This window comes from Oncorhynchus masou, chromosome 10 (genome assembly GCF_036934945.1).
Source record: "Oncorhynchus masou masou isolate Uvic2021 chromosome 10, UVic_Omas_1.1, whole genome shotgun sequence".
NCBI classification, from domain to species: Eukaryota; Metazoa; Chordata; class Actinopteri; order Salmoniformes; family Salmonidae; genus Oncorhynchus; species Oncorhynchus masou.
In genome coordinates, this window is record NC_088221.1 from 13964169 (window position 1) to 13979965 (window position 15797).

General features: G+C 41.4%; 1 pseudogene; it reads right to left on the reverse strand.

Moving 5' to 3' along the window:
- Positions 1-5579: 5579 nt before the first annotated feature.
- On the reverse strand, positions 5580-10378 carry LOC135546818 (dipeptidyl peptidase 4-like; annotated as a pseudogene).
- Between the last annotated feature and the right edge of the window lie 5419 nt (positions 10379-15797).

The following is a 15797-nucleotide window of genomic DNA, read 5'->3' on the forward strand; positions in this document are numbered from 1 at the left end:
GCCCCAAATATAACACTTTGTATTCAGGACAAAAAGATAATTGCTTTTCAAATGGTTTTGGCAGTCTTACTTTAGCGCCTTGTTACAAACAGGATGCATGTCTTGGAATATTTTTATTCTGTACAAGCTTCCTTCTTTTCAATTAGCTTAGTATTGTGGAGTAACTACAATGTTGTTGTTCCATCCTCAGTTTTCTCCTATCACAGCCATTAAACTGTGTAACTGTTTTAAAGTCACTATTGGCCTCATTATGAAATCCCTGAGAGGTTTCCTTACTCTCCGCCAACTGAGTTAGGAAGGACTTCTGTATCTTTGTAGGGACTGGGTGCAATGATACACCACCCAAAGTGTAATTAATAACTTCACCATGCTCAAAGGGGTATCCAATGTCTGCTTTCATTTTTTCAACCATCTACCAATACGTGCCCTTTTCACTGCTTGACTGAGGGACCTTGCAGATAATTGTATGTGTGGGGTACAGAAATGAGGAAGACATTCGAAAATAAGGTTAAACACTATTTTTGCACATAGAGTGAGTCCATGCAACTTATTATGTGACTTGTTAGGCAAATTCTTACTTATTTGAGTTTGAATAATTATTGAATCAAAACTTTTCATTTGTAATTAATTTTAAAAAATGTATGCATTTCTAAAGGCACTTGGTACATTATACTTATACCAATGTTTAAATTACAATACAGTTGAATTACATTTCTCATACAATTTAAAATAAAAACAAGATTAACATTACACAACTAATTCAGTGCAATAAATAGTTTAACCAATACCACTGAAATCATTTATATGAAAATACTATACAATACAAGCATGCATTGGCTTTCAGTACATACTGGCGAATTCAATGGTCACATTTTTCTTGTGATCAACAAAATCATTTAATATCAAATACAAATAGTCAATACAAGCAACACAATGTTAATTACAGCATATAACTTGTAAAATAACTTCAGAATATCAATATAACTTCAGAATATCAATAAGAACATAATTAAAGAAAAGCGGTCAAACATTTTATTGTAACAATATACTATTTACAGTGAATTTGGAAAGTATTCAGACCCCTTGTCTTGTACCACATTTTGTTATGCTACAGCCTTATTCTAAGATGTATTAGATATTTTTTTCCCTCAACACAATACACCATAATGACAAAGCAAAAACAGGTTTCTAGATTATTTTGAAAATGTATTACAAATATAAAAACTGACATATCACATTTACATATATTTGAAGTCGGAAGTTTACATACACTTAGGTTGGAGTCATTAAAACAAGTTTTTCAACCAATCCACATATTTCTCATTAACAAACTATAGTTTTGGCAAGTCGGTTAGGACATCTACTTTGTGCATGACACAAGTCATTTTTCCAACAATTGTAAACAGACAGATTATTTCACTTATAATTAACTGTATCACAATTCCAGTGGGTTGACACTAAGTTCACTGTGACTTTAAAACAGCTTGAAAAATTCCAGAAAATTATGTCATTGCTTTAGAAGCTTCTGATAGGCATCATAATTGACATCATTTGAGTCAATTGGAGGTGGACCTGTGGATGGATGTATTTCAAAGCCTTCCTTCAATCTCAGTGCCTCTTTTCTTGACATAATGGTTAAATCAAAAGAAATCAGCCAAGACCCCCCAAAAAATTGTAGACCTCCACAACATTTACATTTACATTTAAGTCATTTAGCAGACGCTCTTATCCAGAGCGACACAAGTCTGGTTCATCCTTGGGAGCAGATTTCCAAATGCCTGAAGGTATCACATTCATAGTACACAAGTATAAACACCATGGGACCACTTAGCCATCATACCACTCAGGAAGGAGATGCGTTCTGTCTCCTAGAGATGAATGTACTTTGGTGCGAAAAGTGCAAATCAATCCCAGAACAACAGCAAAGGACCTTGTGAAGATGCTGGAGGAAACAGGTAGAAAAGTATCTATATCCACAGTAAAACAAGTCCTATATCGACCTAACCTGAAAGGCCGCTCAGCAAGGAAGAAGCCACTGCTCCAAAACCGTCTTTAAAAAATCCAGACTACGGTTTGCAACTGCACATGGGGACAAAGATGGTACTTTTTGGAGAAATGTCCTCTGGTTTGATGAAACAAAAAAACAGTTTGGCAACATCATGTTGTGGGGGTGTTTTGCTGCAGGAGGGACTTCACAAAATAGATGGCATCATAAGGCAGTAATATTATGTGGAGATATTGAAGCAACATCTCAAGACATCAGTCAGGAAGTTAAAGCTTGTTCACAAATGGGTCTTCCAAATGGACAATGACTCCAAGTATACTTCCAAATTTGTGGCAAACTGGCTGAAGGACAACGAAGTCAAGGTATTGGAGTGGCCATCACAAAGCCCTGACCTCAATCCTATAGAAAATCTGTGAGCAGAACTGAAAAAGCGTGTGCGAGCAAGGAAGCTTACAAACCTGACTCAGTTACACCAGCTCTGTCAGGAGGAATGGGCCGAAATTCACCCAAATTATTGTGGGAAGCTTGTAGAAGGCTTCCCGAAACATTTGACCCAAGTTCAACAATTTAAAGGCAATGCTACCAAATACTAATTGAGTGTATGTAAACTTCTGACCCACTGGGAATGTGATGATAGAAATAAAAGCTGTAATAAACCATTCTCTCTACTATTATTCTGACATTTCACATTCTTAAAATAAAGTGGTGATCCTAACTGACCTAAAACAGGGAATTTTTACTAGGATTAAAATACAGGAATTGTGAAAAACTGAGTTTGAACGTATCTGGTTAAGGTGTATGTAAACTTCCGACTTCAACTGTACGTATTTAGACCCTTTAATCAGTACTTTGTTGAAGGACCTTTGGCAGCGATTACAGCCTCAAGTCTTCTTGGGTATGAAGCTACAAGCTTGGCACACCTGTATTTGGGGAGTTTATCCTATTATTTTACATTTACATTTAAGTCATTTAGCAGACGCTCTTATCCAGAGCGACTTACAAATTGGTGAATTCACCTTCTGACATCCAGTGGAACAGCCACTTTACAATAGTGCATCTAAATCATTTAAGGGGGGTGATTATTTAAGGGGGGGGGTGATTATTTTCTGCAGATCCTCTCAAGCTCTGTCAGGTTGGATGGGGCGCATCAGTGCCCAGCTATTTTTTGGTCTCTCCATAGATGTTCAATCAGGTTCATGTTCGGGCCACTCAATGACATTCAGAGATTTGTCCTGAAGCCACTGCTGCGTTGTCTTGGCTGTGTGCTTGGGGCCGTTGTTCTGTTGGAAGGTCAACCTTCATCCCAGTCTGAATTCCTGAGCAGGTTTTCATCAAGGATTTGTCTGTACTTTGCCCTGCTCATCTATGCCTCAATCCTAACCAGTCTCACCGTCCCTGCTGCTGAAAAATATCCCACAGCATGATGGTGCCACCACCATGCTTCACTGTAGGGATGGTGCCAGGTTTCTTCTAGATGTGACGCTTGGCATTCAGACCAAATAGTTCAATCTTGGTTTCATCAGACCAGATAATCTTGTTTCAAATGGTCTGAGAGTCTTTAGGTGCTTTTAGGAAAACTCCAAGCAGGCTGTCATGTGCCTTTTACTGAGGAGTGGCTTCCGTATGGCCAATCTTCCATAAAGGCCTGACTCTAGAGTTCTGTCAGAGTGACAATTGGGTTCTTGGTAACCTCCATGACCAACACCCTTCTCCCCCAATTGCTCAATTTGGCCGGGCAGCCAGCTCTAGGAAGAGTCTTGGTTGCTCCAAACGTATTCAATTTAAGAATGATGGAAGCCACTGTGTTCTTGGGGACCTTCAGTGCTGCAGAATCTTGTCTCTGAGCTCTACGTAAAATGTATTCAAACTCATGGCTTGATTTTTGCTCTGACATTCGCTGTCAACTGTGGGACCTTATATAGACAGGTGTGTGCCTTTCCAAATCATGTCCAGTCAATTGAATTTACCACAGGTGGACTCCAATCAAGCCCGTTAGAAACATCTCAAGGATGATCAATGGAAACAGGATGCACCTGACCGCAATTTCGAGTCTCATAGCAAAGGGTCTGAATACATATGTAAATAAGATATTTCTGTTTTACGTTTTTTATAAGATTGCAAACATAAAAAAAAACACCTGTTTTTGCTTTGTCATTATGGTCATTGTGTGTAGATCGATGGGGAAAAAGTCAAGGGGTCTGAATACTTTTTTTTTGCTGAACAGGTGGGGGTCAAAACAGGTGGAGCTCTGCCCCACCTAAACCTGAATGACGGGTCACCACTACTGGTGAACCATTCTTGATACAGGGGAAACTGTTGAGTGTGAAAAACCCAGCAGCGTTGCAGTTCTAGACACAAACCGGTGAGCCTAGCATCTACTATCATAAACCACTCAAAGGCACTTCCATTTTTTGTCTTGTCCATTCACCCTCTGAATTGGCACACATACGCAATCCATGCCTCAATTGTCTCAAGGCTTAAAAATCATTCTTTAACCTGTCTCCTCCCCTTCATCTACACTGACTGAAGTGAATGTATCACGTGACATCAATAAGGGATCACCTGGATTCACTTTCTCCTGGATTCACCTGGTCAGTCTATGTCAATGAAAGAGCAGGTGTTCTTAATGTTTTGTACACTCAGTGTAGTTCATATCATAGATACAGTTAGGTCATATTCAAACCACTCAGTGAAGGGTATACAAAATGTCTTATAAACTGTCAAATGTGTGTAATATAGTTTGCATGTAACATACAGTAGTAACTCCCCAAAATATTATTACACGTACTATAGTTAGCCCTATGACTATCAAACATAGGCATACTGTAGATCAGAACCAATGAAGAATATTTGACACTCCTCACGCGGACTCCAAGTGCAACTCATCATCCCCACCACCTTCCTCAGGTTGTCCTCCCCAAACCAATTATTTACCATTGCCTCAAAGTCAGCGTGCTGGTCCACCAGGACTTTGGAGATCTGTTCAGATTGCTGGAAGTGAACATTGTCTACAAGAAAAACAAACTGTTTGTAATACTTTATTGAACAAGGAAATATATGCATCTGTCAAATACCATTAAAACCAATTTCGAATAAGATCAGGATCATTCACCTGTTAATGGCTATACCGAGTACTAGATTCTATACATTAAAAACTAAGAATACAGCATTGTGTGTGAGTGCGTGACTGAGTAGCATGTAAAATATTTAACTGAAACAAAGACACATACCAGCAGCTGTCCCATGAACCAGGAGATCGTCCACTGATTTGAAATTCTGTGCTCTAGTTGTTACTGTAGAATTCTATAGAATATAATATATTTTTTAATGTAGACACATTTACAGTTGACATACAATTGATTATTTGATGACTAAGAGGGACATTGTGATATTTCTGATGTCTTTACCTTCAGCATTCTTCTCCGGTTTCCTAATATAGCATTCAGTATACACAAGTCTGGGAAAGGAATATCCAGCTAGTGACTGTACTCATATAAACATGAAACAAACATTGCCTTTTGAACTTTTTGCATTACTAAATGCATGTTTTTATAGTATTAGACCGGTTGTATGATTATACGCCCTGATACATACCATAATATACCCACTTAGCTACTGGGGCAACTGCTATTCGACACTTAAAAACTCCACTTCCAGCACCCTGTAACGTAGACGCTGGGAGTCGGAAAGCAAGTGCAGGTGGCGAGTTTAATAATAAACGGAACATTGAACAATGTAACAAACACAAGCAGGTATAGACATGAAACACATAAACATTACTGACTGGGGAAACAACCTAAGGGAGTGCCAGATATAGGAGTGGTAATAAGTGAGATAATGGAGTCCAGGTGTGCCTGATGACGTGCAGGTGCGTTTAATGATTAATGCCAAGAGTTTGTAATGATGGATCCCAGGACCGGTGGTTAATATACCGGCAACATCGAACGCTGGAGGGGAGGAGTGAGAGTAGATGTGGCAGTACACCCCCACCCCCCCCCCGCGCGGCTCCAGACGCAGGATGACGGCGGACATCACGGATGATGTTGCGATCCAGAATGTCTTTCCCCCAGAACACCGCTCCTCCGGGCCACCTCCCAGTCCACCAGATAGTGGAGTTTAGTAGAGATCTGACGGCTTAGGCCGGACCCCCCTCGAAGTCCAGGATGGGTGGAGAAGTGTCGTGGGGGACAGCATCAGCTAGGGAACCAAGAAGGTGAGGTACAAAAGTCAATGGGAAGCTGAAACCTATATGTGACCTCGTTGATCCTCCGGTCAGCTTCTTGCAGGGCAGGCGGTGTGGGAGGTTCCTGATAGGAAGCCAGACACGGTCCCCAGGGTGGTACACGGGGGTTTAACTGTGGTGGGGGTCTGCCTGCTCCTTTTGACGGTGGATGACATGCTGCAGTCCCACGTGAGAGATGCTCCAAAACCCAGAATACACTGGAAGGGGGCGGCAGTGTAGCCTAGTGGTTAGAGTGTTGGACTAGTAACCGGAAGGTTGCAAGTTCAAACCCCCGAGCTGACAAGGTACAAATCTGTCGTTCTGCCCCTGAACAGGCAGTTAACCCACTGTTCCCAGGCCGTCATTGAAAATAAGAATTTGTTCTTAACTGACTTGCCTGGTTAAATAAAGGTTAAATAAAGGTCAAATAAATAAAAAACCCAGTGGAGGAGTGATGTAGCAAGTTCTGGGCATACTCCGCCCATGGAAAGAATCGAGCCCACTCTCCCTGCCGGTCCTGCCGGTCCTGACAGTGACTCCTCAGAGGCTCCCCAGGTCCTGGTTCATCCTCTCCACCTGCTCGTTGGACTGAGGCCTATACCTGGAAGTAAGGCTGACCGTGACCCCAAGATTCTCCATAAAGGCTCTACATACCTGTGATGTGAATTGGGGGCCACTGTTTGGTGGTGGTGAAACCGTCAGAGGAGGGGAGATCAGTAACAAAGTCAATGAATAGATGGGACCATGGATGCTGAGGCATGGGAAGGAGATTCCCTGCTGGAGTGTTCTGGGGGAATTTGGTTTGGGCACATACGGAACAGGGGTTGACGTAACGAGTGACGTCCTGCGCCAAGGTGGGCCACCAGTACTTCTCAGAGATGGATTGGGAAGTGCGAGAAATGCCTGGATGTCAAGTGACAACAGCTGTGTGTGCCCAGGTCAGCAGCCGATCCCTTATCCCTTTGGGAACTTAGATGCGCTCAGGAAGACAGTTAGTGGGTGTGGGCTCCCTCTCCAGAGTTTGGCGAATGTCCACATCTACGTCCCAGACCACAGGAGCTACGACTCAGGAGGATGAGATTATAGGTGCATTCTGGACAGGACCCTCTCCCGAATTGTAGAGACGGAACAGGGCATTGGCCTTGGTGTTTCAAAAAAATCCGGGCGATAGGCCAGCGTGAAGTCAAACCTTGTGAATCCGCACCTTGCTTGGCGCGGATTCAGCCTCCTCGCTGTCCGTATGTACTCCAGGTTCCGATGGTCGGTAAGGATGCCAAATGGTTCCTTGGCGCCATCCAGCCAGTGTCTCCACTCCTCTAATGCCAACTTCACCGCCAGGAGTTCTCGATCACTGACGTCGTAATTCCTCTCTACAGGGGACAGTTTCTTAAGAGTTATATGCACACGGATACAATTTCTGTGGATGACCCTGTCGTTGAGACAGAACTGCCCCCAAACCCACTTCTGAAGCGTCCACCTCCACCACAAAGGAGATCGTGGGATCTGGGTGTATACGAGTCGGAAAGCAAGTTCAGGTGGTGAGTTTAATAATAATAAACGGAACATCGAACAACATAACAAACACGAGTCACGTGTAGACATGAAACACATCAACAATACTGAGTGGGGAAACAACCTAAGGGAGTGCCAGATATAGGGGAGGTAATGAGTGAGGTCATGATTGATGCCAGGTGTGCGTAATGATGGATGCCAGGTGTGCGTAATGATGGATCCCAGGACCGGTGGTTAGTATTCCCGGCGACGTCGAACGCCGGAGGGCAGGAGCAGGAGTAGACGTGACACACCCAAAGCCATCCACGTGACAAAGCCACCATATGACTGAAAAGCTGATTATTTCAAACCACATCAGTTAATTGAATTGAACAAATATTTACAACAACATTTTTTTATCAGAAATATATATATAATCTAAGAGAATAGCCAATTTAAGCAACCCAATATGGCTATTCGTTCATGGTCTATATAGCCCACGTCAATGAATTTCCTAGTTACAAAAAAACTAAACATATTTATTTGATCTGCTCTAGCTACAGAATTATGTCATTCAAGTGTTGATCTCATCAGAATCAAAAACTGATGAGAGCAGATTACATTAATGAGACCATTTTCAAGAGCAACAGATAGCCCACTTTGGGGTATTCCAATTTGCATGAATTATCAGAAATGAATACATTGCTGAACTTGTAAATTGTTTTTACATACTGTTAAACAGATGTTATACTTGACACACTGAGGTCTCTGTAGTTCAATAGCATTTTACCCCACGGCCGTTATTTAATCATCCACCTTCAACGTTCCAAGACGTTGGAAGATGGAGTGCATTATTTTGTCCCCTTGGTAACTGCTTCCCCATCCATCGAAACTGGCCACTATGATCTCCTCTGTACGGGAGAGGTATGAACCCCCAGTTCAGTCTGTAGCAATAATCTGCCTTCTGACTACAGGGGCCTCCATATCTGCAAGGGAAATCAGTATATAACTTGACCAATTACAATTATTGTAATATAATGTACTGGATCTGGAGGCAGTAAAGTGAAGTGGAATGGATAATCAACTCTCTGCAAATCCTGTAAGATGCTTAGGCCTGTGTACTTACATATCAATTAGAAGAGGGTACTTTGAGTTTTTGGAGGAAATAAGGGAGTTACATCATTTGATACGAAAGATCTGTTGGCAAAAAGGTAGTGAAACATGAGGCCAATAGAGATACATTTGATTTAGCGTGGTATGATTTGATCTGCCAGTCTGTAAAACTTCAGTTCCACCAAATTCTGCTACCCTCAGGGTCCCACACTGCATGGTCGGCATTTGGAATTATTTTTATCATGTCTTCAAGATCTTTGTTGTCACGAAGAACCAGGAGCTTTAAAACAAAACTTCTTTATCAATTAAAAGTCATATTGTCACAAATATTACCAAAGGTGACTCCCCTTCTTGTTCGGGTGGCGCTCGGCGGTCGTCGTCGCCGGTCTACTAGCTATCACCGATCCGTTGTTCTGTGTTCCTTTGGTTTTGTCTGATTGGTATCACCTGTTTCTTGTTTGGTTGTTAGGGTAGGGTTATATATAGTTTGTTCAGCCCGCTTCTGTTTCATGCGGGCTTGTTCGTCTGTTCAATGTTTGAGTGTATTTTGTTTGTATTTTGGGTTTCACACTGTCCGTTAATATTTCTGATCATTTGTTTTCCTACTTTTGTTCATGTTATTTTTCCGGGACATTAAAGCGTGTTTTTTCCCACATCTTTTGCTCTCTGCGCCTGACTCCACACCTCCTCACTCATTTGCTGTAACACATATCAGAAGTTGGCCCGTTTGTGGTGAAGATTCATGAACCTGAGTATTGGTCAGTTACAAAGAGTATTTTCATAATAGTGGTACTTTTTTGCATACCTTCACCTGAGCCTCTATCGTCCCTGAGTGTGAACAAAGGTGTTCCAGGTCCTGTTAAGAAACAATCAGCACACACAATGCACTAAAACATCACGTAGGCCAATTGTTCACCACATAACCTCAGGTACTAACTGACCTGGAGGTCAGAGGTCAGAACTGAGACTGTGGCCTATAGGCCCTAGTCAAAAGTAGTGCACTGCATAGGGAATAGGGTGTTATCTGGGACACTTATTGTGTTACTCATTGATATTGACCAGCACAGTTATTTTTGTGCATTGATCACGGATGGGTTAGTGCTCAGGGTGTGAATGGGGAATGGGGTAACTGACCACTGACCATAGCAGTCCATGCGGTAGTAAGAGGCATCGTAGCTGAAGCAGGCTGAGTTGTACTGACACCTGTCCTTATACAGGCCGCAGGTGACGCACTGGGGAGCAGAGTGGCTCCTTCCGATCATAACCCCCACAAACAAACAAACACAGGTTCATACGAGTCAACATCTCCATCTGAACGATGAACAATTGAACATACTTTCATGGTTTATTTGGTTTTCAGGATCATGAATTTAGAGAAACCACTTGAACTGAAATATCCATGGGGGGTTATGAGAAACACATTAAAGACAATGTGGTCAAAGTGATAGATAAATAGTAGGTTTACTCTATTTTGAAGTGTAGATGACCTCCCATTTGCCTGAGGTAATGGGTGTTGCCTTTCCCTTTGAAATGATATACACTTTCATACTGTAGGTATTGAATTCTGATATTGCTAACATTTACAGTAGACTGGAATCAATAATTCAAATCTACACATTTGAACAAAGACCACCCCTGGCAGGTAGCCTTGACGGATTTGTTGTGTCCACCACAAACAGCTTTGCCTCAGAATTTGTTGAACCAGCCTTGACAGGAGATAACACCAATAACAAAAATGATGAGCATTCTTTCAGGATACAGTACATATACAGTGGGGCAAAAAAGTATTTAGTCAGCCACCAATTGTGCAAGTTCTCCCACTTAAAAAGATGAGAGGCCTGTAATTTTCATCATAGGTACACTTCAACTATGACAGACAAAATGAGGGGGAAAAAAATCCAGAAAAATCACATTGTAGGATTTTTTATGAATTTATTTGCAAATTATGGTGGAAAATAACTATTTGGTCGCCTACAAACAAGCAAGATTTCTGGCTCTCACAGACTTGTAACGTCTTCTTTAAGAGGCTCCTCTGTCCTCCAGTCGTTACCTGTATTAATGCCACCTGTTTTAACTTGTTATCAGTATAAAAGACCTGTCCACAACCTCAAACAGTCACACTCCAAACTCCACTATGGCAAAGACCAAAGGGCTGTCAAAGGACACCAGAAACAAAATTGTAGACCTGCACCAGGCTGGGAAGACTGAATCTGCAATAGGTAAGCAGCTTGGTTTGAAGAAATCAACAGTGGGAGCAATTATTAGGAAATGGAAGACATACAAGACCACTGATAATCTCCCTCGATCTGGGGCTCCAAGATCCAGATCTCACCCCGTGGGTTCAAAATGATCACAAGAACGGTGAGCAAAAAACCCAGAACCACTTAGTGAATGACCTGCAGAGAGCTGGGACCAAAGTAACACAGCCTACCATCAGTAACACACTACGCCGCCAGGGACTCAAATCCTGCAGTGCCAGACGTGTCCCCCTGCTTAAGCCAGTACATGTCCAGGCCCATCTGAAGTTTGCTCGAGAGCATTTGGATGATTCAGAAGAAGATTGGGAGAATGTCATATGGTCAGATGAAACCAAAATATAACTTTTTGGTAAAAACTCAATTTGTCGTGTTTGGAGGACAAAGAATGCTGAGTTGCATCCAAAGAACACCATACCTACTGTGAAGCATGGGGGTGGAAACATCAAGCTTTGGGGCTGTTTTTCTGCAAAGGGACCAGGACAGACTGATCCGTGTAAAGGAAAGAATGAATGGGGCCATGTATCATGAGATTTTTAGTGAAAACCTCCTTCCATCAGCAAGGGCATTGAAGATGAAACGTGGCTGGGTCTTTCAGCATGACAATGATCCCAAACACACCGCCCGGGCAACGAAGGAGTGGCTTCATAAGAAGCATTTCAAGGTCCTGGAGTGGCCTAGCCAGTCTCCAGATCTCAACCCCATAGAAAATCTTGGTTTCCCAGCAACAGCCCCAAAACATCACTGCTCTAGAGGAGATCTACATGAGGGAATGGGCCAAAATACCAGCAACAGTGTGTGAAAACCTTGTGATGACTTACAGAAAACAATTGACCTCTGTCATTGCCAACAAAGGGTATATAACAAAGTATTGAGATAAACTTTTGTTATTGACCAAATACTTATTTTCCACCATAATTTGCAAATAAATTCATTAAAAATCCTACAATGTGATTTTCTGGATTTTCTTTCCACATTTTGTCTGTCATAGTTGAAGTGTACCTATGATAAAAATAAATTACAGGCCTCTCTCATCTTTTTAAGTGGGAGAACTTGCACAATTGGTGGCTGACTAAATACTTTTTGCCCCACTGTACTTCAAATACTGTATTTACTCTGTAAAATGTACAACACACACATAATGTGTGATCACGGTATACTGTATATTTGACATATTACCTGCTGTCTTTGGTATATATATCATTCTTCTGACATTCATACCATGTTTTAAAAAGGGCACATATTACAACATCCCACCTTAGGGTATGGGACAACCACCGTTCTGGGGTATTGTCCATATCCATACAAAAATAAGTTGATTGTGTCATTAAAATCAACATAAGACAGGCACTTTCCAGTTGGTGACCACCATATTGCCTCAATGGATGAGAAAACCTGCTCTGAAAAAAAGTGGAAGATATCACATTACTCAAAAGCCTTGTGTGTGATGAAACCCACCTTGTCCCTTCCCTCTAACATGTGTCAATGCTACTCAGTACTCACCCTCATATGCCCAGTCAGGGCCACCGTTGAGGATCTGATGATCTTTTCCATTATGGGTGACTTGCATGGCTCCAGCAGTGGTGTTGGGTTTCAAATAAATGTTGTAATTCCAGACGTAAGCCTGCAGAGAGACCGATAGTCAAGTTAATGTCAGCATTCCATTCTCTTTAGTTTACACTAGAGACAGCCTACTGGGACTTCCTCTTCAGTGGTTTCCTATTCCAGATTCTTTTGGTTGGTGCAGCGCTAACCCCACTGTGCTTTTGCATGTTTATCGCTCAGGGCCATTGCCCATACTTGACATGGGAGAGAGAGCACATCTGGTGTTTGGGTGAAAGTTAAAGATAAGATGTGCCTTTGGCAACAGGCCTTTGGCACAATTTGATATATTGATATATGTTCTAGGGGGGGAAAAAGATGGAAACATCAGGGCCTCGTTTCCCAGAGCCTTCGTTAGTAACTTTGCTCTTAAACACCTTCCCACATCGCAGAGTGATCCAGACCACTCATAGAGCAGCCAAAGGACATTGTTAGATGGTTTTTTTCTTCCCTTTATCAACGCTAAACATAGAATCAAGATGTTTAGGCTAGGTATCAGCTTGACTGCGACCGCAGAATCAGAATGAAGTTGACTACAGACACAAAGTTCCCAAAGCTTTTTGCAAATGTTACAAGCAACAACAAAACGTTTATGGGCTAAGAACTTTTGTGAAAGAGCACAGTTTGAAATATATGGCAAATAGAAATCAAACCGGATGGACATCAGAAATAGATGGGGGAGGTTGAGGGTAGAGGAAGGACAGGAGTAAAAACAAACAGAATATAACTATTGTAAAATAGACTGTGTCCATTATATGTATATAGTATATATAAACTGGAAGTAGAGGCCAAAGCGTTGTTGTTCACTATATATATAAAGTTGCCCAAAAATATATGGGGGATTGGAAATGATGCAGACAATCACATAGATGGATGCTACAATCTATCTGCAATATTAAAGCTGGTCTACCACCTAAAAAAATAAGAATACCTAAAATCACACAGAAATTCCCATCAAAATCTGTTGAAACTAGAGATATGTTGTTGTTTTTTGTTGTTGCATGGGCTGCGTCTCAATCCGCCACATCCGCTGACATCGCCCTGAGAGGTGGCAGAGCTAGAGCAGTGTTTGTCAGATCATGAGATGTCCTGAAAATCGATCTCCTCACAAAAACGTCTGTTGCGTCCGAACGGTTTGGTCGAACAAAACTATTATGACCCCTCTATTGAAAGATGAGACATTCACTAACAGGATGATGTTCTTCGTTTGGCTTAAGGTCTCGGTGCCAGTCTATATGGAGATAGTTTAGCGCCTTAATTAAGAGGATAAATACATGCAAAAACATTTTAAAATAGTTTCCTGATCTTTCTCATGGCTCTCAGATATACAGTACCAGTCAAAAGTTTGGACACTCCTACTCATTCAAGTTTTTATTTTATTTGTACTATTTTCTACATTGTAGAATAATAGCGAAGACATCAACGAAATTACACATATGTGATCATGCAGTAACCAAAAAAGTGTTTGACAAATCAAAATATATTTTATATTTGAGATTCTTCAAAGTAGCCACCCTTTGCCTTGATGACAGCTTTGCACACTCTTGGCATTCTCTCAACCAGCTTCATGAGGTAGTCACCTGGAATGCATCTCAATTAACCGGTGTGCCTTGTTAAAAGGTGTGCCTTTCCTTCTTAATGTGTTTGATGCGTTTAACACGTTTGAGCCAATCAGTTGTGTTGCGTTGTGACAAGTTAGGAGTTCACTGCAGCTAGCCACTGGAATGAGCTGCAACACTCAAACTGGACAGTTGTATCTCAATCTCTTCATTCAAAGAATCAATCATGGACACTCTTACTGACAGTTGTGGCTGCTTTGCGTGATGTATTGTTATCTCTAAACCTTCTTGCCCTTTGTGCTGTTGTCTGTGCCCAATAATGTTTGTACCATGTTTTGTGCTGCTACCATGTTGTGTTGCTACCATGCTGTGTTGTCATGTGTCGCTGCCTTGCTATGTTATTGTCATAGGTCTCTCTTTATGTAGTGCTGTGTTGTCTCTCTTGCCGGGATGTGTGTCTTGTCCTATACTTACATTTTATTTATGCTTTTAGCCCCCGTCCCCACTGGAGGCCTTTTGCCGTTTGGTAAGCCGTCATTGTAAATAAGAATTTGTTCTTAACTGACTTGCCTAGTTAAATAAAGGTTAAATAAAAATAAAGAAATAATTTGGTAAAAGACCAAGTCTATATTATTCCAAAAACAGCTCAAATATGCAGAGGGAAATAACAGTCATGAAGGTCAGTCAATACGGAACATTTCAAGAACTTTTAAAGTTTCTTCAAGTGCAGCCGCAAAAATCATCAAGTGCTATGACGAAACTGGCTCTCCCGAGGACGGCCACAGGAAAGGAAGACCTAGAGTTACCTCTGCTGCAGAGGATAAGTTCATTAGAGTTACCAGCCTCAGATTGCTTCCCAAATAAATGCTTCCCAAAGTTCGAGTAACAGACACATCTCAACATTAACTGTTCAGAGGTGACTGTGTGAATCAGGCCTTCATGGTAGAATTGCTGGAAAGAAACCACTGCTAAAGGATACCAATAACAACAAGAGACATGTTTGGGACAACAAACACAAGCAATGGACATTAGACCGACGGAAATCTGTCTTTTCTGCTTTTTGCGACGTTGTTTCACCCTCAGCTTTAATAACATTGCTGCAGCAAAGTGGGTTGCTGTTGTCATCACGTTAATAACCGTCCCCATGGCAATATATCTAAATAGTAAGTTGCTTTATCTTATCATCCATGGATGATTTCAACATTTAATTATATGAGAATGTTTTTTTTATGGTGTCCACTGAGTAGCTTATTGTGCTTTTTTTTTTTTTTTGCTGACCAATGACCCTTCAAACGGATGATTATTCAACTTCACCAAGTTCAATTGAGTCAGTCATAATGAATAATCAACAGAAATATGATTTTACATTTCAAATGAGTTTGTTGATTCACTGCAACTTCCAGTATGAGCATTCATGAATTAGTCTTGTTTTTAGAATTCTAGAAGTCTTTACATTTCATACATCGCTAAATCCAAAGGTGAGATTGGTGGTTCAATAAACCCCATCCTATGTGAACATTGCAAATTCAAGTCGGCCTACGACATGCAAT